The sequence below is a fragment of the Perca fluviatilis genome, chromosome 6 (genome assembly GCF_010015445.1).
Source record: "Perca fluviatilis chromosome 6, GENO_Pfluv_1.0, whole genome shotgun sequence".
Classification (NCBI taxonomy): Eukaryota; Metazoa; Chordata; class Actinopteri; order Perciformes; family Percidae; genus Perca; species Perca fluviatilis.
The window spans coordinates 38,713,975-38,736,061 of record NC_053117.1 but is presented as its reverse complement, the minus strand read 5'-3'; the positions used below and the strand labels follow the sequence as shown (position 1 = coordinate 38,736,061).

Genomic DNA, 22,087 nt, shown 5'->3' with positions numbered 1-22,087 from the left:
TGATTCAGTAGAGCTGGTCTAGTTTGCAAAGTTGCAGAAAAAATGTCTTCATAACATAAACCAGACCTTTGAGAGAACTCAAGGCTGGACACGCTTTTTTTTTAAAAACAATATATCCAGCTGCTGCTATCTTTCAGTTCCAATCCAATCTAATGAGAAGGGGAAGGTGATTACGATCAGGGGCTGCTGTAAATATCAGATTCCCAAGGACTGAGTTTTAGGAGAGGCCCCCCCCCCCCTTTTACAATTACACAGGATTCAGGAATGCAGAGCATGAACCACAGCTACATGGAGCTGGAGACAAAACGCTCACATCCCATTCTGGACGCTAAGCACACACACACACACACACACACACACACAGAGATACAAACACACACCCACATACAGACACACACACACCCACACACAGACACAGAGACACACACACACACCCACACACACAGACACACAGACACCCCACGCACACCAACACACAGACACACACAGACACACAGAGACACACACACACACACATAGACACACACAGACATACAGACACACACACACACACACACACACACACACACACAGACACGTATAATACATACTTATAAACTACATGTGTTGTGTGTGCAAAAATATTAATGTGTAAAGTAACTAGTAACTAAAGCTGTACCAGATGAATGTAGCGGAGTAACTAAAGTAACTAGTAACTAAAGCTGGAACAGATGAATGTAGCGGAGTAACTAAAGTAACTAGTAACTAAAGCCGTAACAGATGAATGTAGCGGAGTAACTAAAGTAACTAGTAACTAAAGCTGTACCAGATGAATGTAGTGGAGTAACTAAAGTAACTAGTAACTAAAGCTGTAACAGATGAATGTAGAGGAGTAACTAAAGTAACTAGTAACTAAAGCTGTAACAGATGAATGTAGAGGAGTAACTAAAGTAACTAGTAACTAAAGCTATAACAGATGAATGTAGTGGAGTAACTAAAGTAACTAGTAACTAAAGCTGTAACAGATGAATGTAGCGGAGTAACTAAAGTAACTAGTAACTAAAGCTGTAACAGATGAATGTAGCGGAGTAACTAAAGTAACTAGTAACTAAAGCTGGAACAGATGAATGTAGAGGAGTAAAAAGTCCAATATTTCTCTGTGAAATGTAGCGGAGTAGAAGTAGAAAGTGGCATGAAAAGAAAAGACTACAAGTAAAGTACAAGTAGCTCAACATTTGGACTTAGGTAAAGTACTGGAGTAAATGGACTTAGTTACATTCCACCGCTGGCACACACCACGCGACGGATGAGGCTTTTACGAACAGCGTGAGGAGACTTTATCTCCGGCGAAGAGCGGTTTCTACGAGCCTCAGATGAAAATGTGCGCCACAATGCAACAAACTTTTTACTCAATGCAAACTGCACACTTCTGCAAACAATTAGTGTTAACCCCAGAACTGTACGCTGCTCAGGGAGAGAGAGGGAGAGAGAGAGGGGGAGAGAGAGAGAGGGGAGAGAGAGAGGGGGAGAGAGAGAGAGAGAGAGAGAGAGAGAGAGAGGGGTGCTTGTGCACAATTACAGCAGGGATTTATGGCCTGAGAAACAATTTATAAATCACAGCGCCTGAGCTAATGTGCTCCAGATTGTTCTCCATGCAGCTGCAATTTTGGTCTGCGTGAAACGGCATAATAAACCTGGCTGGAGGACATGTTTGGGTGGGTGGGGGAGAAAAGTTGAGTTTGTGAGTGTGGGGGCTGATGCGAGCGAGGCTGTGGGCTTGCAAACTTTTCGAAGGTGTTTAGAACAAAGAAACAGAACTCTTTATTTTTTTTTTTTTTTGCCGAGGTGGCGTTCTGGACGGTTAATGTCGACGGAGAAAGAGAGAGAACGAGAACGCCCGTCCTGCGAGTGTACGAGCCGATGCCGCGATGGGGTTGTGGGAGTGGGCGGTGCACAGTAGCCGGACAGTAAACGCAACAACAACAACCACCGTTCCAAAACTGTAACTGAATAATTAGACAAGTTTCCACTGAGGAACAGTTAACGTTTCAAACCGTAAAAAAAAAAGCTGAGACAGTTTTAAGAGCTCATTGTGAAACTGTGAACTATAACTTCATAATTACACTCACTGAAACTATTATTTTGGGTGGTGATTAACCCTCGCGTTGTCCCCCCCCCGCCCCACCGTAAAACTTTTTCTGCCGCTTTTTTCGACATTTTTGTCCCATTCTTTTGACGTTTTTGATACTTTTATCCAACTTTTCTTTTCCCTTTCCCCTTTTCACCGATGTTTTTGTCACTCTTCTTCTGCGCTTTTTTGATGTTCATGTTGTTCTTTTCCCTGACGTTTTTGAAGCTTTTTCAGTCATTTTTGTCAGTTTTTTTGTCAGTTTTTCAACGTTCCATTATCCATTTTTTTTTCTTCCAAATGCTATAAAATTGAATAAAACACCTACTATACTATTCAAAGAAAGTAGTGAACTTATCACTTATTTCACTTGTAAAGAGCGTAGTATGGAAGCATCCAAGTTATTTTTTGGGGACATTTTCGTTGAAAAAAAGAAACCCATGTGGGGACATGCAGGAAAATCGTCCAGGTCGGACTCGAACCTTGGACCTTCTGCGTCGAGGCACACCCCTCTATATATGTGCGCCTGCTCTACCAACTGAGCTAACCCGGCCACAGGAACCCAGATTTCTGATATAGCAACTTTTAGAAAATGGGTCAAATTTGACACGAGGACAAACAGGAGGGTTAATCTGTCGATTATTATAAAACGCCAGAATACGGTGAAAAATGTGGATGGGTGTTTTCCCAAAAAGCCCAAGATGAAGTCCTCAAATGTCTCGTTTTGTCCCCAACTCAAAGATCTTCAGTTTACTGTCCCAGAGGAGAGAAGACACTAGAACAATATTCACATTTAACACGCTGACATCACAGAGAATGACTCAAACCGATTAATCAATTATCAAAATAGTTGGCGATTAATTTATTAGTTGACAACTAATTGAATAATCTCTGCAGTCTTGAGAACAATTACACAAGTTTCCACTGAGAAATAAAGTTCCTAACCGCAAACCTAAGACAGTTTAATGACCTCATTGTGAAACTGTGGCCTATAACTTTATAATTGCACTCGTGACATGAGTGAAAATTTACTTTTCGGGTTATAATAAGAAAGAGACAAATGTTGCAGAGTGATGCTGCCATTGCGGCCGCAGGCTGGCGTGGAGGTAGAGATCGGATGTGCCGAGGGGAAGCCTGGGCTTTTGTGGCCACTCAGCCAACTGGCCCCGAACCTTGACCTGTAACCCTTCACCCTGGGGTGGGGGAGGGGGGCGGCAAACAAAGCTCTGAGTGACATCTGAAACTAGACACTCTGTGGGGAGAGAGTTGTCTGGACGCGACTCAAATAACCCCATTAACTCTGCAGGAAAAAAAAGAAAGATGGATGGCTTTTTTTAAAAAATTCTGCTCTTGCAAATTCAACGGTGATGAGTCGCGCACATGTCTGTCAAAAATAATCAAGCACTTAAGACGTGTGTGTGTGTGTGCGTGTGTGTGTGTGTGCGCAGCGTCTTGTTTACTTGCCAGTATTTCCATCTTGCACGGAGATAAGCAACAAACAAAAAAAAAAAAACTTACACAAACGTTCCATAATTAACGACTCTGAGTCGAGTTGTGATTAGCGGAGATACACACATATGCCAGCAGTCAGTGTGTATCCAAATGCTTAACACGAACAACATGGAGCGGTTTTTAAGAGAGTCACTGATGCCTATTCACGCGCACCTCGGGTGGATTCTATACAATGGATTTTTTTTTTTTTTGGGGGCGTAGCACACTGTAAACAAAAACAGAGAAACTGGGAGAAAAGTTGATTGGTAAATGTGCTGCGCGGTGAATGCGAGCCTCCGTCGCCAGAATGCTGAAAGCCACTGTAGTATTTAAATCAGGCAAGGAGGGAGGACGACTGGGCCAAGCATTCTGTAGCTCAGCTGTGAGGCTCTAAGCCGTTGCCCTAGGGTCTTTGTCCTGCCTTTTCAGGGCAAGTCTGAGGTAGTCAAAGACCCCATTCATGACCGGCGCTCCCCCTGCCAACACACCCATACAGCCCCAGTCAAGTCAGCCGAGAGCTATAGAGCCTTCCCATTTCACACGAGAATCAGACCTGCCCCTAAAGCCTGCTTCAGGGATTTCCAATAGCCTGCCCCTCCAAGCCATGTACAAATCAAACAAAAGGGCTCCTTGGCCTACTCTATGTCATATAAGGCTGATTAGATCTTTTTTCCCCCCCTAATGTAGCTACTCTATATTTGAGGCAAATGAGTCACATTTTGGTTGGGGGTTGGTATAAAGCCACAGAAATGGATGAGGGATTATGTGGAGCTGCCATCCCAACTAGGGCTGTAGCAATCGATTGTTTTCATTGGCGATTAATCTGTTGATTATTTTCTCGATTAATGGGTTGGTTGTGTGGTCTCTTAAATGACAGAAAATGGAGGGAAAAATGTGGATCGGTGTTTCCCCAAAAAACCCAAGATCCTCAAATGTCTTGTTGTGTCCCCGACTCAAAGATATTCAGTTTACTGTCCCAGAGGAGAGAAGACACTAGAAACATATCCACATTTAACAAGCTGGAATCTGAGAATGTTTACTTGGTTTTCAATTTTTTTTTTTAATGACTCAAACATATTAATCGAATATCAAAAATAGTTGACAACTAAGTGATATATCTTTACTTAGCTCTACTCCAAATGGGATGCAAGATATCGGCTAAAAAAAACAACTCCAACGATAAGCCAATGAAATTCCAAACAATGTACATAAAATGGACACGAAACTGAACTACACTTAAAAGGCAAAGACATACTGGTTTTTCACAAACAACTGAATGCAGAGTACTTTGACTTTTTATCATAAAAACAACTCAAAACAGATTATCAAAATAGTTATAGGCGATTGATTTAATAGTTGACAACTAATCAATAAATCTCCACAGCTCTAGCTCCGACCCGCCTACGGCCATCGTCGCTATCATCCAATAACAAGGTTCACCTCGCGGTAACACACTTTTTTTTAATTTTTTTTAATTTACAGGAATGAGAGACACAAACCTGAGTGTATCAAATGATTAACTCTGTCAGAACAAAGGCATCTAATCAGGCTGGTCATCTGAGGCGGGCCCAAGGGGGAAATCCCTCTATCACTACAGAGTGTCTTTATGTCTGAGGAGCACAAGGACCTCGAACCACAGCCATTACTCAAAAACTTATCAACATTTCATTAGCTCATAACTTTAAATTGAGCGGATGAGGTCAGGAAAAGAGTGACATTCGGTTTGCCGAGGCCAATGCAAACAGATATCAGAAGCTTTTCTGCTGTTTATTCTAACAGGAGCCTGCTTCCAGATAAGGAGGCTACACATTTTTAGATGACTTTGCTCGCCTTTAATCAAATTTGTTGCTCAGCGGAACATTGTGACTTCCTAACAAGTACAATTGGTTTATGAGGATAACTAAGAGAAGCAAGGAGGCACCCAAAGGTTACGTTCTTAGCAATATTAGAATGAGCAGGCCGATCTCGTGGGAAAATTGGGCTTAAGCGTACGATATATACCCAAGAACGACAATTATCCCGAACCAAAATTTTTTTTTGAATCAACCTTAAGTTGAAGAACAGACTCATGACTTAATCCAATAAGTCAAGGCAATTCCAAAGTTGTTTGACAAATAAATACATTTATAGAAATGTTACCGATAACATGGCTATGTTTTGGAGAAATAACAGATTTTTTTTTTGACTGGTTGTACTTCCAAAACTACCTGTAAGACTTTAGCAGATCCTTTCCCCTTCTGTCTTTAAGACAAAGTGAGTAAAAGTAGCCCCAAAGTAGCACGTGTCCTGCTTATACGTATTAAAACATGGACAAATTCCCCGTGGCGCCCTTTGGAGATTTATGTATACGATCCATTACACACTCTACTTGTGTTTTTAGAGCCGGGGTTAAATTCAGATTACAGATGGCACGCCAGTCTCATCGGTTACATCATCGCTTACAGCTGGAAGTTTATACAGCATATGTTAAGTTTTAATCTATAATCAGAGTTATTAAAAAAAAGGGAAAGACAGATCCATGCTGCAACTTCAAATTCAATGAAATAGGCAGACGTGCAATCAGGTTAAGTGACAATCTACACAAATGAAAGCTAAGTTAAATCAAGCATACACTGCTTAAGGTCTGTGTGCCGCACGTGTACGCAGGTGCAGTGTGTGTGTTGACGTGGCGCGCGTCCGTCGGGGGACCCGAGTCCGAACTCGGTGCTCCATAACAGGGACAACGTCAGCGGGAAGCAGACACACTGATTTATAACTCCAAGCAGAAGAACAGCTGCTCTGCTCGCGGTCAACTAACATCGTTCTGGACGGATATCCATCCACTTCTTAATTTAGTATGACCATTACAACCTCGCTGATACGACGCACACACTGTTAGACGTGGCCTTTAACAGGCCAGGTGCACGGAAAACACCTCTTTCTTTCTTTCTTAGTAGTACTCAAAGGCGTAGGTTTTGTTTCAACATTGGAGGGGACACTTTAAAACCGGGGGATCTGGGGGTCGTCCCACAGAAAGATTCGAGCATCTTCGTTTTCCTGCATCCTGGGGATTTTATTTTAAGCAACAATTTGTGTAGCACAAGTAGACACTTTTTATTATTATTGTTTCCTGTCAGATCGTTCATAGATCTCGACACTTGCTGCCGCACTCGAAGGCAGCTTCATTTGACGGAGAAAGAGAAAGAAAAGACACGCAGGGACCGTGCTTTTTTGGCCACTGCAACACAAACATGCAGCGCAAAAAAGGTTAAGATGGTACGGTCCAGTGTAGGGGTGTCTGAAATCATGTGGAAACACATTTACAGGTAAGAAGGATATATACATGTTTTGAGGCCCCCTGGACTGTTATTTTAGCCTCTTTCGGGGAGTGGGTTGTCCTTCATATGTTTTGAGGGGGGGGGGGGTCAAATCTACCTCTTCTGAGTATTGGGGAGGGGGTTAGGGACACATATCCCCTGTATCCCCCCAGAAATCTACGCCTACGGTAGTAGTGATGGGCTAGATCTGATAACCTCCTGCTGTTTGCTGATTGGGCACGTGACTGTAAAGGAATGGCAAAGCATTGTGGGCTACGGTGGAGAAACCAGGCGCTCTGTGGGAGACAGAATCCCTCCGATAAGTGAGTGCCTCAAGGTCTGGAAGCCGGCCCACCTCGGGATAACAGGCAAAGGAATATAGCAGGACCCGTATCTGCCCCAGTTTACGCTCCCACCACCACATCTCATCAACAATCTCTCTCTCTCTCTCTCTCTCTCTCTCCCTCCCTCCCTCTCCCTCTCTCTCTCTCTAAACTGAAAACAGCTGCTCGGAATACCAGACTGATGAAACCCTGTTTAGAGCTTTTCTTTTTCTTCCTGCTGTACAATCTCGTTTTATTAGCATGGAGTGAAGCGTTTAAGGTACAATTACAGAGGGGAAAACATTTCTTTATGTGAGCTGAACAGTAGTGGTTATGGCAATGAGGGGGCTACATATATACACTTATGTACTTATATATGACCAGTCCAACAGCACATTAAACTGCCCCCCCCACCCACCCCTCCCTGTCTAACGGTACGTGTCAACAGTATGGCTGAACACAGAACTTCGATACTTTTAAAGGCACAGACCAAATTGCCTCAGACAAAAATGCCTCGTCATTCAATACCAAATTGCAATACCTAAGGAGTTAATCTCATCAGAGTCAGTGAGCCAATAAGCACGCAGCATGCTTCTACCGAGATCCACTAACGCTTGTGATTGTCTGTCGTCATAGAGACATGCAGGATAAACTCTACGTTACACAGAGACGAGCCTTACGTTGTCATTTCTTTTCGTCAAAATGGATTTCATAGAACGGTTCGTTCAGGACCTGGTATGGACAGCAGTGGCGATTTCTGACGGCAGGGAAGCGCCCCGCTTCCCAGGATTTGATGCTTGATGGGACCGCCACTAGCAGGTATCACTTTCTCTTTCATGGACACTGACAAGCAAAGAAAACAGGCTCCACCCTCTTACAACCGCAATGGCTACACCTGATTGGGACGATTGCTTTCGCTCGTGGGCTGTCTGCTCCCAAATTTCAAAAACAGACCAAGATGGCGGCTCGCTTCAAAAAAATTGTTCGCCAACATGTGTTTCAGATCACGGTCAGCCGGAAAAGAATTTTCGGGTGTATTCCAGAGGCGGTGAGTCAAATGGCAAACGAGGAGCAGGCAACTCGCCTCAGAATGCTCCCAGAATGCATTGCACAGCTGCTTACAGGGACAACGAATGGAAAGCATGGAAATGACGTCGCCAGTGGACACGTACGTAAACAGTTCGATACAAGTATGGCTGCAAGTAACTGAAGCGTTCATTCAAACGATGCCTTCGACTAGTCCGTTGATAAGTTGATTAGTTAATTCATCCTTAGTTATTTTTTTTACGCAAAAACTCACCCAAATTCACCGCTTCCAGCTTCAAAACCATTTCAAATACAACACCACGGGCTCTCGGAAAATCTAATTGCTGTTTTCTAATATTTTCTAATATGTTACAGCCTAGACGATTAAGCAATTAATTAACAAAATGATCATTGATTGCAGCGATAATGTTTTCAAATCACTTGTTCAGACTGACAGACCATAGACCAACATATACACAGGGAAGAAGCTGCAGAGAGCTTGTTTAAAGGATTTTTACGGGGTCAATTATGAGTTAAATGATTAATCCATGATCAGAAATAGTTTCAGGACTGTGGTCGCCTGGGAGTGAGTCTGTGCTGATAAATCCTCCCATCCCCACCCCCACCTCCTACCCTGCACCGGGGCTCCAGGTTAAGACCACAGAACAGACATGACTATGCTGGTATTCACATGACACATGATACGTGTCTCCCCCTCCCACATCTCCATCCCCCAGAGTAGGGTTGTAGAATTCCAGAAATATTCAAGGTGGAACCTTTCCATGTGGGAAATTAATGGGAATTAACAGGACAAAAATACAAAATACAAAGGGTTATTTGCTCAGGCTGTGTTGACCATGTCAAAAGCAACAAGAAAGAAACATGTTACTATATCATAAGCAGACATAATCCATTAATTTGTCAAATATATAGCCTACAATGTGTGATGGGGAGATCGCGAGCTAGCAAGTTAGCTAACCGGGAAAGGTACTATTAAAAAACATTTGAGCCGTCAATGTGGGCAGTGTGCAAACTTTGAGGTTTTAAAGTGGACAACGAATTTATAAAAAGAAATGTTTCACGATAAAGAATGAATGGAAATAAGAATCATTAAAACATCCTCCATTAGCATTAGCATGCTCAATCAAGCTGCATCCCACAGGGTAACAGCTAGCTAGCAAAAACTAGCAGGTGTTACACAAAGAATGGGACAAAGTTAAAGCTTTGCCGTCTCATTCTGAAACGCACCCAAGTTAAATATGATCTTGTTCATACGACAGAAAAACTAGCAGGTGCTAGCAAGCCTACTTTGCTTTAGGCCACTATCTAAAATATCAGACTGGATGACCGGCGCTCCGGCTGGTCCTTATGTATTTACTTATGTATATTTTACCTTTATCTTATGTTTACTCTTATGAAGGTCTTGACCGAAAGCTGACCTTCTGCAACCCTAACCCAGCGCTTCAATTCGTGGCAAAAACTGAGCAGCTGTGGATGAGAAACAGCAAGAATCTGCATTTCCATTGCTTTAACCTCGACTCCTCTGTCTCTGAGTCTCTGAATAACTCAACTCAAGTGACCATCCACTACACAAGGATTGGGATTGTTTGAAAGTAGAGACCGAACACGTGTAGACCAGCAGTTTCCTCTATTAATAGCTTGAGATTTCTTTGTTTATTGAAAAGGCTTTAATAATGTAACTCTGCAACTGTTTTGCTTTTGTTTGGAATACACCCAGACGTGGTCATCTCTAAACGGTTTTTCGAAGCTATAAAAAAGATATTTTGGAGTGAACTCAGGGCGTGTTATGGTGTGGACACACTAAGCCGATTATCGGCCGTTGGACAGTCTGGCGAGGTCAGTGACTCAAATCTGTTCGGTGTGTCCCGTGCTGTCGTCAGTCTGGGGGGGCTGTCGGCGTTCATTTTGGCCGACTTGACGTGTTCAGTCGGCGGCAGGGCAGTCGGGACTCACCCGGAAATGGCGAGCGGGATGAGGGGACTAGAGTCTCTCAAAATCTGACAAAAATCTTTTAAACTGACCTTTGTTGATCTGAAATGAAGACAGATTCAGCAACTGCATGGCCTATTTCTCTCTTAAAATGTTTTCAGAAACACGTTTCAGTGAACTATTTTAGTACAATATGAGATCGTATTCTGAACGAGCCGCCATGACAGTCTGGCTTTGAATTTCCGGAGAAAACCAACCCATGTGACGCGTTCGTCCAATCAGCTGCCGGTTTTCATTTCTTGGGCAACAATATAGAGTAGCGCCGCCTGCTGCTATGAAGACGTATTACATTTTGGTGTCGCCTCAGTGTGTCCCGGGGCAGTTTTTTGGACCTCGGGGACCCGACTGATCATCTCGACTGGCTTTTCTGTCATCGGTCGGCCGTCGGCTTAATGTGTCCACACCTTTAGAGATGTTCACCTTTGGCCAAAATTTCTCTCAACTCTAGGGCTGCTCCCTCTTAGTCGATTAGTCGACTAATCGGTCGTTTTGGTCTTAGTCAACTTAGATTTCTTTAGTCCATTAGTCATGTTCTATGCTTTTTTTCATGCTGAATGACTTATTTCCAAGAAACGTACGAGCACATCTCTGGTAAACACAAGAATTAAAGTGGCGCTTTAGCGTGACTCTTTGCGGAGAAACTCAGATTTACAGATCTGTCGATTAAATCAACTCATCGATTAGTCGAAACAATTGAATGAGTGTTAGTCGACTAAGAATTTCTTCAAATCAAGCACAGCCCTACTCAACTCAACACACAACTTCGCCCCAAATTTTCACAGGGCAAAAAAAGAAAAAAAGAAAAAGCTATGTACCAAACTGCGCCGCTCTGTAACTCTGGCCAAACACAGCCAAAGAGAAAAACACATTAATTGATAAAAAAAAATAAAACATATTTGCACACATATTCATCTTGGCACATCAAAGGGATTCATTAATGTCGCTGAACGCGGGGAGTCGGCGGCGGGAGAGTGGATGATGTTGGATATCCTTTCCTCAAAGGGCGCTGGGATGCTCCTGACGGGCCGCGCGCTGGAGAAGCCAGAGAGCGCTATAAACAGAATTTGTAATGCCAGCCGGGCGCGCGGGTGGGTGGGTTAACGTAGTGAACTAGCAGAGCATGGGGTAGAGGGAGGAATTGACGCCAACTAATGCTTTTCCACAGAGACCGGAGAGGGAAGGATACAGACCAGGACTGACACCATTTGACACGGTTCTTTACAAGTGATGTTGGGAAGTCAGCGTGAGCGCCGACGGTCTGAAAACCAACACGCGTGCTCCTGTAGGACTCCATTAGAAGGGCTTTATGTGGAGCTACTAACACTGCTGATTATTATCATCATCATCATCATCATCTACTGATTTTAGGGCTGCAACTAACGATTATTTCTCCATTAACCCTCCTGATGTCCTCGGGTTAAATTTGACCCATTTTCAAAAAGTTTCTATATCAGAAATTTGGGTTTCTTTTAACCAAAAATGGTTCTCTACAACGTTCTTCACAAGTCAAATAAATGACTAGTTCACTTCTTTCATTGAATTTGGGTGTTTTATTCAATTTTATAGCATTTGGAGAAACAAAATCAGAAAAGAACGTTGAAAAAAAGTGTCAAAAATGTCGGAAAAAGATTCAATAAACGTGGGAAGAAAAAACAAAAACGTCAAAAGGTGCTGAAAGAAATCGACAAAGACACATCAGGAAAAGTGACAAAAAATTTGAAAAAAAAGTCACAAAAACCTTGTGGTTAAAGCAACAAAAGTGTTGAAAAAGACGACCAAAAAGTTGCATGGTCGACGGGAAGACAACACAAGGGTTAATCGATTAGTCTGTGGTCTCTAAAATGTCAGAAAATGGTGAAAAATGTCGATCGGCGTTCACTGATCACAGAGGAGAGGAGAAACTAAAAAATATTCGCATTTAAGAAGCTGACAGAGAATTTGTTGACTCAACCCGATGAAACGATGATCAAAACAGTCAATTAATCGAGTCATCTGTTCGTATCTACCAAAAACATTCTCCTGCTAAAGTCCTTCAGGTAAAAAAAGCACAAAATATGACAATGTGTTTGCATTCCTGCACGATTATAGCTCTGACAACAAACTTGCTTTCAAAAAATGACTCAAATTGATTATCAAAATAGCTGGCGATTAATTTAATACTTGGCAACTAATCGATTCATTTTTGCAGCTCTGGATTTATACATGTAAAGGCACGCAAAGTGGAACATTTGTAACATGTTGTGGTTATATAATCCTCACTACGAACTGCTTTGGTTTGTGTTGCACTAATTAGACCTGACCTCGATTATTTCTGTGTAACATGAAAGTAACTGCTGAGACACACAGTTGCCTAAAATACGCAACAGTTTCAAGTGCAATCACTTAAAATGCTTCTATTTTGAAACGTTAAAAGTGCAATAACATCAGTAAAAACATCTGCCCCCCTCTCCTTCTCAAAATAAATCATGATTCATCTAATATTTCAAAACCAATTTTTGGCTAAATTTAATTTAATTTCCTCCAGCCCCTAGCACTGAGTTCATTACCGAAATGAATCACTCCAGGCGAGCGCTCTCAGCCAGCGATGGCATTTCTGCGGTCGCTCGCAATCTGGTTTTAATTGAACGCTGTCACAAAATTGATGTAGATGTGTTTTTCCTTTGAAGGAAAAAAATAAATAATCTTTTCAAAAAACTACAAACCTAGTCGAAAATATGTTCGCTCTGTTGACACAGCGCTTGGTTGAAAAAATATTTGCGCGCCAACATTCAGGAACACAACACTGAGGGTTGTCAGAATGTGAGGCCTTGCACACTGTTCCCTCTGTTGCAAAGTTATCCACAGAGCCTCACCTGAACATCCCCCCCCCCTCCTCCCCTCCCTTCCTCACCCCACCCACCGCCCCCGACACTTGCACACTTTACACACACAAACGCGCGGCACGCATGGATGCACGTGTGCACATTCGCACACACACACACATGCGCAGCAAGGCGAGCGAAATGCCAAAGTGAGCCACCTGATGAAAAGACACCTCCACACAAACAGCGTTTGCTCATGCAGGGAGAGGCTCTTTTATTCGGCGGGACAATGTCTCTGTTGACTTTTTCTTTGTCTGCACATTTTTAAGCACCGAAAGCAGCAGAAAAGAACGGGGAAAAAAGAAGTCAAAGAGGCGTGCAACCGTAGCCACCGACATGTTCGGACTCATACAAGCTGAGGATCGTATCTCAATCTCAAACAATCTCCCACTCCACAACCGTGCTCGGGAGGAGAGCTGCAAAGGTTAATCGATTAGTTGTCAACTATTTTATCGGTCTGTCTGTCTGTCTGTCTGTCTGTCTGTCTGTCTGTCTGTCTGTCTGTCTGTCTGTGTGTGTGTGTGGCGAGCCCTTGGCATTTTACTGTACAAGTCTGTTACATTCAAGTGAAAATGAAGGATTCTGACAAACCACATTATTTACCACATATGTTTGGAGCTGCAAAGATGAATCGATTAGTTGTCAACTGTTAAATTAATCTATTTATTATATATATATTATATTTACTATTTTGATAATCGATTAATCGGTTTGAATCATTTCAGGTTGTTGTTTTTTTTACTGGCCCCGTCAAAAAAAACGTTTTTAAAAAAACTTGAAAAAATATCGAAAAAAGTCAAACTTCGAAAAGAAAACAGGTAAAAAAAAAACCGTCACAAATGTAACCAGAAAACGTCACAAAAAATGTCAAAAAAATGTCAAACATTAAAAGCATCAATCTCATTGGGCAAGTAGGTTGTTATATCTACTTGCCCGAAGTGGCGTTTTACTTGCCCCGGGCCATCCGGCAACTAGGGGTGCATTGACTCAATATCATTATCGCGATATCACGTTGCGCAATATTATATTGAAAGTGTCGTGATAAGTATGCAATATTTTTTTATATTTATTTTTATTGTTTCTAACATGTCCTGTTATTTATTTATTCATGTTGGACCAGTCCAGTATGGCCGTCAGTTGAAATAAACCTTGTGTTGTAAGAAAACTTGTTTTATTTGTTATGAATCTATTTCGATGCGTTTTCCCATAAGTTTAGTAATTTTACATAGGTTTAAAAATATCAAAATTAATATCGACATCGCAATATTCATAATAGATATCGCAATATCACATCAACCCTTACTGTTGAACCCTGCATTTTCTATAGGAAACAAGTTCAAAGATAGGGCTGGGCGATAGGGAGGAAATCAGATATCACGATATTCTTGACCAAATACCTCAATATCGATATTGCGGCGATATTCTAGGGTTGGCAATTGGTGCTTTAACAAAATATCTTCACACTTAGATTTTAGATAACTAATCATCAGTAATGTGGACATAATGTCTAAGTGGAGAAAAGGCAAATAATAGAACAGCTAGAACAGTCTGGTAAGGTCAGAAAAGTACATCACTTTACTGTAATGCTGCCTTTAAAACCAGGGAAAGACACTTATGCTATATGACAATATCCAAAATCTATATCTAGATATCGATATATTGCCCAGCCCTAGTTCAAATTCTGTGATGTCAGCTTGTTAAATGTGAATATTGTTCTAGTGTCTTCTCTCTGTGACAGTAAACTGAATATCTTTTGAGTTGTGGACATAACGAGACATTTGAGGACGTCATCTTGGGACTTTTTGGGAAACACTGATCCACAGTTTTCACCATTTTCTGACATTTTAGAGACCAGACAACTATTCCAATAATGGAGGCAATAATCCACCGATTAATCGGCGATGAAAATGATAGTTAGCTGCAGCCCTACTCGGGAGGGTTCGATTGTCCCGCTGCGTGTTTTGATGAAGATACATTTGTGCGGCTAACCTCGCTCTCGCCAACGTGCCACCTCTCACACACACAAGAGGCATTTCACTCCTCGGCGCCGATGATGATGAGGTACTCGCCAGAGATATCTAAAAGTGCTGATGAAGCTGACAAGCGGTGGCGTCAAGCAGAGTGTTTGCTCGCCAATTAAATCTGGCACTAGTCTGTCACTACGGGAACAATGGGGCCATAATCACATCAATGAATACACAAACAATACGCTGACTCGGGAGGGGTGGGGGGAAAGCACCGGTGGAGGAAGTATTCACATCCTTTACTTAAGTAAAAGTACTAATACCACACTGTAAAAAAAATACCCTGTTCTAAGTAAAAGTCCTGCATTGAAACTGAAAACGATCCAACAGTTGTGTGTTTAATGGTCTCATCATGTCAGCTGTGGGGTCTATATATCGTTGGGTAGTTTAATTTATAATAAAACATCATATTTTATACACTGCATGTGTTTAGAGCGCAAAAAAACTAAACTTGTAAAGTAACTAAAGCTGTAACAGGTGAATGTAGCGGAGTAACTAAAGTAACTAGTAACTAAAGCTGGAACAGATGAATGTAGCGGAGTAACTAAAGTAACTAGTAACTAAAGCTGGAACAGGTGAATGTAGCGGAGTAACTAAAGTAACTAGTAACTAAAGCTGGAACAGATGAATGTAGCGGAGTAACTAAAGTAACTAGTAACTAAAGCTGTAACAGATGAATGTAGCGGAGTAACTAAAGTAACTAGTAACTAAAGCTGGAACAGATGAATGTAGCGGAGTAACTAAAGTAACTAGTAACTAAAGCTGTAACAGATGAATGTAGCGGAGTAACTAAAGTAACTAGTAACTACAGCTGTAACAGATGAATGTAGCGGAGTAACTAAAGTAACTAGTAACTAAAGCTGTAACAGATGAATGTAGCGGAGTAACTAAAGTAACTAGTAACTAGAGCTGTAACAGATGAATGTAGTGGAGTAAAAAGTCCAATATTTCTCCGTGAAATGTAGCGGAGTAGAAGTAGAAAGTGGCATGAAAAGAAAAGACTACAAGTACAAGTAGCTCCACATCTGGACTTGGAGTAAAAGTACTTAGTTACATTCCACCACTGGAAAAAAGCTCTCTCTGCCCCCCCCGCTCAGCACAGCAGGCAGAAGTCTGGTGGAACATCTCTGCAGACATTAAACCTCCTCCTCCGCTCTCAGTGGATTACAGCAGCATGTCAGCTCGGAGCAGGCTTTAAATCAGTTATGCTTGGCCCCTCGGGGGGGGTGGGGGGGGGGGGGAACTCTGCGCTGATCCCATGTACGCCTGTCCCTCATTGCTCATGATAGGGTTGCCACATCCAAATTTTTAAGTTCTCGGGCCTCAAATCCTTCATCATGTTGCACATCGCACATTAAAATCACTGCTCGGTGACTCTTGTGTCTCTGCAGAATATATATATATATATATATATAATTATTTATTTTTTTATACTTTATTAATCCCACAAGTGGAAATTACAATGTTTTCACTCTGTTGTTATTACACACAGGCCTAAATTACACACACATGCTCAGTACCTATACATGCACTTATGTCAGAGTGAGGGGCTGCCCATGGAAAGGCGCCACCCCATATATGCATTACACTGCTTCAGGTGGGTTTATTAAAAGGGCTGCATTGCAACCTAACGATTATTTTTATTGTCATTTAATGTGTTGATTGGTTTCTGGATGAATGGATGAGTTGTCTGGTCTCTAAAATGTCAGAAAATGGTGAAAAATGTGTCCCAAAGTCCCAAGACGACGTCCTCAAATGTCTCGTTTTGTCCCCAACTCAAAGATATTCAGTTTACTGTCCCAGAGGAGAGAAGAAACTAGAACAATATTCACATTTAGTTGATCATTTTACTTTTTTTTAATTTAAAAATAAAATGACTCAAACTGATTAATTGGTTATTAAAATAGTTGCAGATTCATTTAACAGTTGACAACTTATCGCAGCTAAGGAAATGCTTAGTTGAATAACACATGATTTTGACTAATCAATTGTTTGATTCAAAATGACGGATCTGTAAAACTGACTTTCTCCGCAAAGAATGACCAATCGACTAAAGAAATCATGGTTGTCTAAAGACCAAAAGAACCGCTTAGGCTGTGTTCACACATGGCGTCTTTTTTTATAACAAAAAGTTGACTATGGCGCTTTTGTAGTAATAAAAAAAGAAAAAGAAAAGAAAAGCTGGCAGCGTTTTGGTTCCAAAAAGCAGCCGAGAGCGTCTTTTGTTGCTATAACAACAGCTACTGCTACAGTATCCCAGAGTGCTATGTGCAGCGGTGCTAACGTTTGATAAAACAAAGTGGTGGAGCGAGCTAGAGAAAGAACAGAGAGAGAGAGGTGCTAACGTTAGGAAGTGGTGGTGGAGCGAGCTAGAGAAAGAACAGAGAGAGAGAGAGAGAGAGAGAGAGAGAGAGAGAGAGAGAGAGAGAGAGAGAGAGGAGGTAACGTTTGATAAAACAAAGTGGTGGAGCGTGGAAAGAAAGAAAGAGAGAGAGAGAGATCCGTTGATAAACAAAGTGATGAGAGAGAGAAAGAACAGAGAGAGAGAGAGAGTAAGGTTGATAAAACAAGGGTGGAAGGAAAGCGGAGAAAGGAAAGGAAGAAAGAGAGAGAGAGAGAGAGGTGCTAACGTTTGATAAAACAAAGTGGTGGAGCGAGCTAGAGAAAGAACAGAGAGAGAGAGAGAGAGAGGTGCTAACGTTGGATAAAACAAAGCGAGTTCCCCTCTCTTTGTCACTTAATCGACTAAGAGGAAGCAGGCCTAAAAACTACAAAGATGTCAGACCAGAAGGGGGAGTTGTAAGTAGGACACATGCAGGAAATAAAAAAAAAAAAGAACACAATGTTCCATCTGTAATTACAGAAATATTTACACCAGGCTCAAAGCTATGAAAGCGAAAGAGAAAGAAGTGGATTCTATCGACTTGGCATGAATCATATGATCTGTTTGGGAGCCGTAACTTTAATGTGTCTCATGCAGCACAAGAACAACAACACACACACCACACCCATAAACCATATCTGTCAGACCCGATGGGGCCTTCCAAGAGACACACTACAACAAACTGGGACTGTTTGGGGAGAGGCAACGACACAAATCAGCTTACCCTGTGGGCAAATATTGATCTCACGAGCCGATTAGAGCTGCGAGGATTTATTAGTCAATCGACAGGAAAAATTATCAACTATTTTGACAATGGATTAATCGTTAAAGTGAATTATCACACAAAAAATAGCAGAAAATGCTGTTTCAGCCTCTCAAATATGGAGATTTCCTGCTTTGTTTTGTTTTAAATTATGTTAAACTTAATATATTTGGGGTTTGGGACTGACAAAACAAGACATTTAAAGACATTTTTCACTATTTCGCGACATTTGATAGACCAAATGATTGATCGATTAGTTGATCGACAGAAAAAGAACCGCCTGAAACTATTTTGCTAATCGTTAAAGTAATGTTTCACGCAGAAATGGCAGGAAAAAAAAAAGCTGCTCTTTTTAGCCTCAAATATGGAGGTTTTTTGCTCTTTTCTGTTTTATATCATATTGTACAACAAGTAGGTCCGACCAGACAATCTGATTGGTCAACTAGACATTTGGAACGTGCTCAAACCAGGAAAAGATACTTACGTCATATTACGATATCCAAAATCTAAGACGATTTCTAGTCTCATATCACGATATCGATATAATTCGATATATTGCCGAGCCCTACTTTAAAAGAATACTGAAAGGCAGAACTGAGTACGCTCAAATATCTGTTAATTTAAGTAATATCGTTATCGCGATATTCAATCAACTTTATCGCGTATCGCATATTTTCCTCATATCGTGCAGCCCGAGTTGCAGCCCAAGAGCCAATCGGTGTATTCCACAGACTAAAGATGCGTGATGAATGTAGAGCTAGTTGAACTAAGGTCGCTTGGCCAGACGCGGGTGTGAGCGGCTGGTAAATATCATCTGACTGTATTGAACTTCATCCACAGGTGTAAACAAACCAACCCTCCCCCCCCCACTCCCCGAATGCCATCCTTAAGAGGTGCTAAGTCGAAGCTCTCATAATCAATCAAACTCACTGCGTTCGCACTAAAAGCCACGAGCAATATGGAGGACTTTAAGACGTCTGCGGTGTAAGCCGGCCATTGTCTGCCTGCGTGTTTTCTGCAACGCTGATGATTGACACAGTCAGCTCACTCTGTCCCGTTGACCTCATTCTTTTCTTTTTCTAATATTGGGGGCTTATACCTCTGAATTTTAAGTCCTCTCCAATTATTTGCTACTTTGCCTCAAGTAACAAGAACAACGGGTTTTTTTGTTGATGGTTTTTTTTTTCAAACTCTACTATGCTGCATAAAAACACAAGGAAGAGTGAGAGGCTTTCATAGCAGACACACGAGACAAAAAGCACAGACGAGATAATAGGCTGCTGAAAATTCAGTCAATTTGTTAGGTGTGTTCCTCGATTATACCAAAAAACTAGGGCTGAGACTAACGATTATCTTCATTGCCGATTAATCTGTCCATTATTTCCTCGATTAATAGATTAGTTGTCTAAAATGTCAGAAAATGGTAAAAAAAAAAATTGATGATTTTTGTTCCCAATTCAAAGATATTCAGTTTACTGTCACAGAGGAGAGAAGACACTAGAACAATATTCACATTTAACAAGCTGGAATCAGAGAACTTTTTTTTTTTTTTTTTCATAAAAAAAATGATTCAAACCTATTAATAGTTGAAAATAGTTGGCGATCAAACGTTTGATCTTTGCAGGTCTACCCAAAACCATTTTTCCTGCTAAAAAATCGTTCAGAAAAAGCACAAAATATGACAATGCCTTTGCATTCCTTCATGTTTATATCTGACAACATTCCTGCCGAACTCTGTCGGCCCAAAAGCAACGAGAGAGACAAATCTATGTATCACCAGAGTAGCCATTTAGTTAATGAGCCCCAACGGAGACCTCCAATGAAGCCATCAAGACTGCTCAGAATAACAATGGTCAACTAACGCCTTTCTAATTGAATGGAAGGTGGAGAGAGGGAGGCGAGGGGAGTGGGCCAGGAACGGTGAAAAGGAGACAGAAAAGAAGGGAGGGAAAGGGGGGCGTCTTTTCAGTCAGATGCCTGCCAGGCATTAACGAAAGTACTTGTTTTTTGGGGGGTGGGAGGGGTGGGGAGGGGGGTGTGACACGGATTGGGGGATGGACGAGCTCCAAAGAACACAGCTCTCCAGCAGGGATTATTTCAAGGAAGTTTGCATAGTTCAATTGTATTTAGTAGGTTAGCATTCCAAATATTCCAATTGGTTGAATTGCTTAAAATCACGCACGTTTGTTTGGAATCGCTATTTGTCGTCACTACGTGTATACCCTCTTAGAGTGGGATTTTTTTTTTTTTAATCATGAACTTTCTCATAGCGCCGCAACGGTTAGTCAATCAACAGAAAAATAAATCGGCAACTATTTTGATAATCGATTTATCGTTAGCATAATTTGTCACACAAAAATGGCAGAAAATGCTGCTTTCAGTTCATAAATATGGAGATTTCCAGCCCTTTTCTATTTCATCGTCATATTAAACTGAATATCTTTGGGTTTTGGACAACACATTTAAAGACATCAGCTTGGAGTTTGAGAAACTGGGATGGACATTTTTTCCCCCCTTTTGTTCTGACATTTCATAGACCAAACCATTAATCGATAATGAAAATAATCATTAATTTCAGCCCTAGTATTCGTCACTATGTTTATAACACGTTCTTTGACCTTAATGTTGGATTTTTTTTTTTAATCATGAATTGTCTTATGTGGCTCCTGTTTGCAGCATTGCCATGCCAACTATTGTAAGGTCTCCATGCTTTATTTACCGGTAGTTAGGGGATGTTTAATATGTGATATGTATGGATTAAACTGCAGAAACCAATGCAGCATTTACTGGTGCGATTGCAACAAGTCGGTTGAACCTTTGCAAAAAAAACTCTGCATCAACAACACTTACTTAAGACTGTCAGCCTTATCTAGACTTTTAAAAGTCTCTGAACAACAGTTGTCACGGACACTGCAGTGAAACGCCTCCTGTGTGTGTCAGAGCGAGATATTACGTTGTTGTTACTGTAGGATATGACTTCAGGGACAGCTTTGTTTTATTTTTTTCTTCAATTTTCTGCAGAGAATGTGTGCAAACAGCCTGCAGGTTTTTAAAGAGCTGATAGTTACTATCCTGCATGCTGAAGACAAACCTTCATTACAAACACAAGTACTAAATGGAAAGCAATTTAGCGTCCGACTTTAAAAATATCTTGCAATTCTAAAATACATTGATTGCTGTGTAAAATGTCAGAAAATGTGGATCAGGGTTTCCCAAAAAGCCCAAGATGACGTCTTCAAATGTCTTGTTTTGTTCCCAACTCAAAGATATTCAGTTTACTGTCACAGAGGAGAGAAGAAACTAGAACAATATTCACATTTAACAAGCTGCACTCAGAGAATATTTTACTTTTTTTCATTAAAAAAATGACTCAACCCCATTAATTTGATTATCAAAATAGTTGGCGATTAATTGAACAGTTGACAACTAATCGATTCGTCCTTGCAGCTCTAGCCTATACAATCAATATGCAGCGTGAGCATGAGGGGATTTTCGACAAGGAAATGCCATAAATCCTTCAAAAATGACAAAGAAAGGCTAATGTGTCTGAACTTTGAGCCGAATGAGAAGTTGTCAAACGCGAGGCTTGTCGAAAAGGGAGGGGGTGGCAGCCAGGGAGAAATTTATATCCCCAAAAAAATAGAACAAAGAAGTAGTTAGTAGGACTCCTTGAGAGGCCACTCGGAGGGAATATGGCGGTCTGGCAGTGCACAGGGAACTTTAACGCACGGCCAAACAAAGTTTTTCACGGAGTAAAGAGAGTGAGACGAAGGGAAGAGAGCGAAGAGAAACATGTCGACGAC

General features: G+C 41.4%; 1 protein-coding gene across 2 annotated transcripts in view; it reads right to left on the bottom strand.

Moving 5' to 3' along the window:
- tcf7l1b (transcription factor 7 like 1b) overlaps window positions 1-22,087 on the bottom strand; it is an 89,432-nt gene that overhangs the window by 65,655 nt on the left and 1,690 nt on the right. The window lies entirely within an intron of this gene.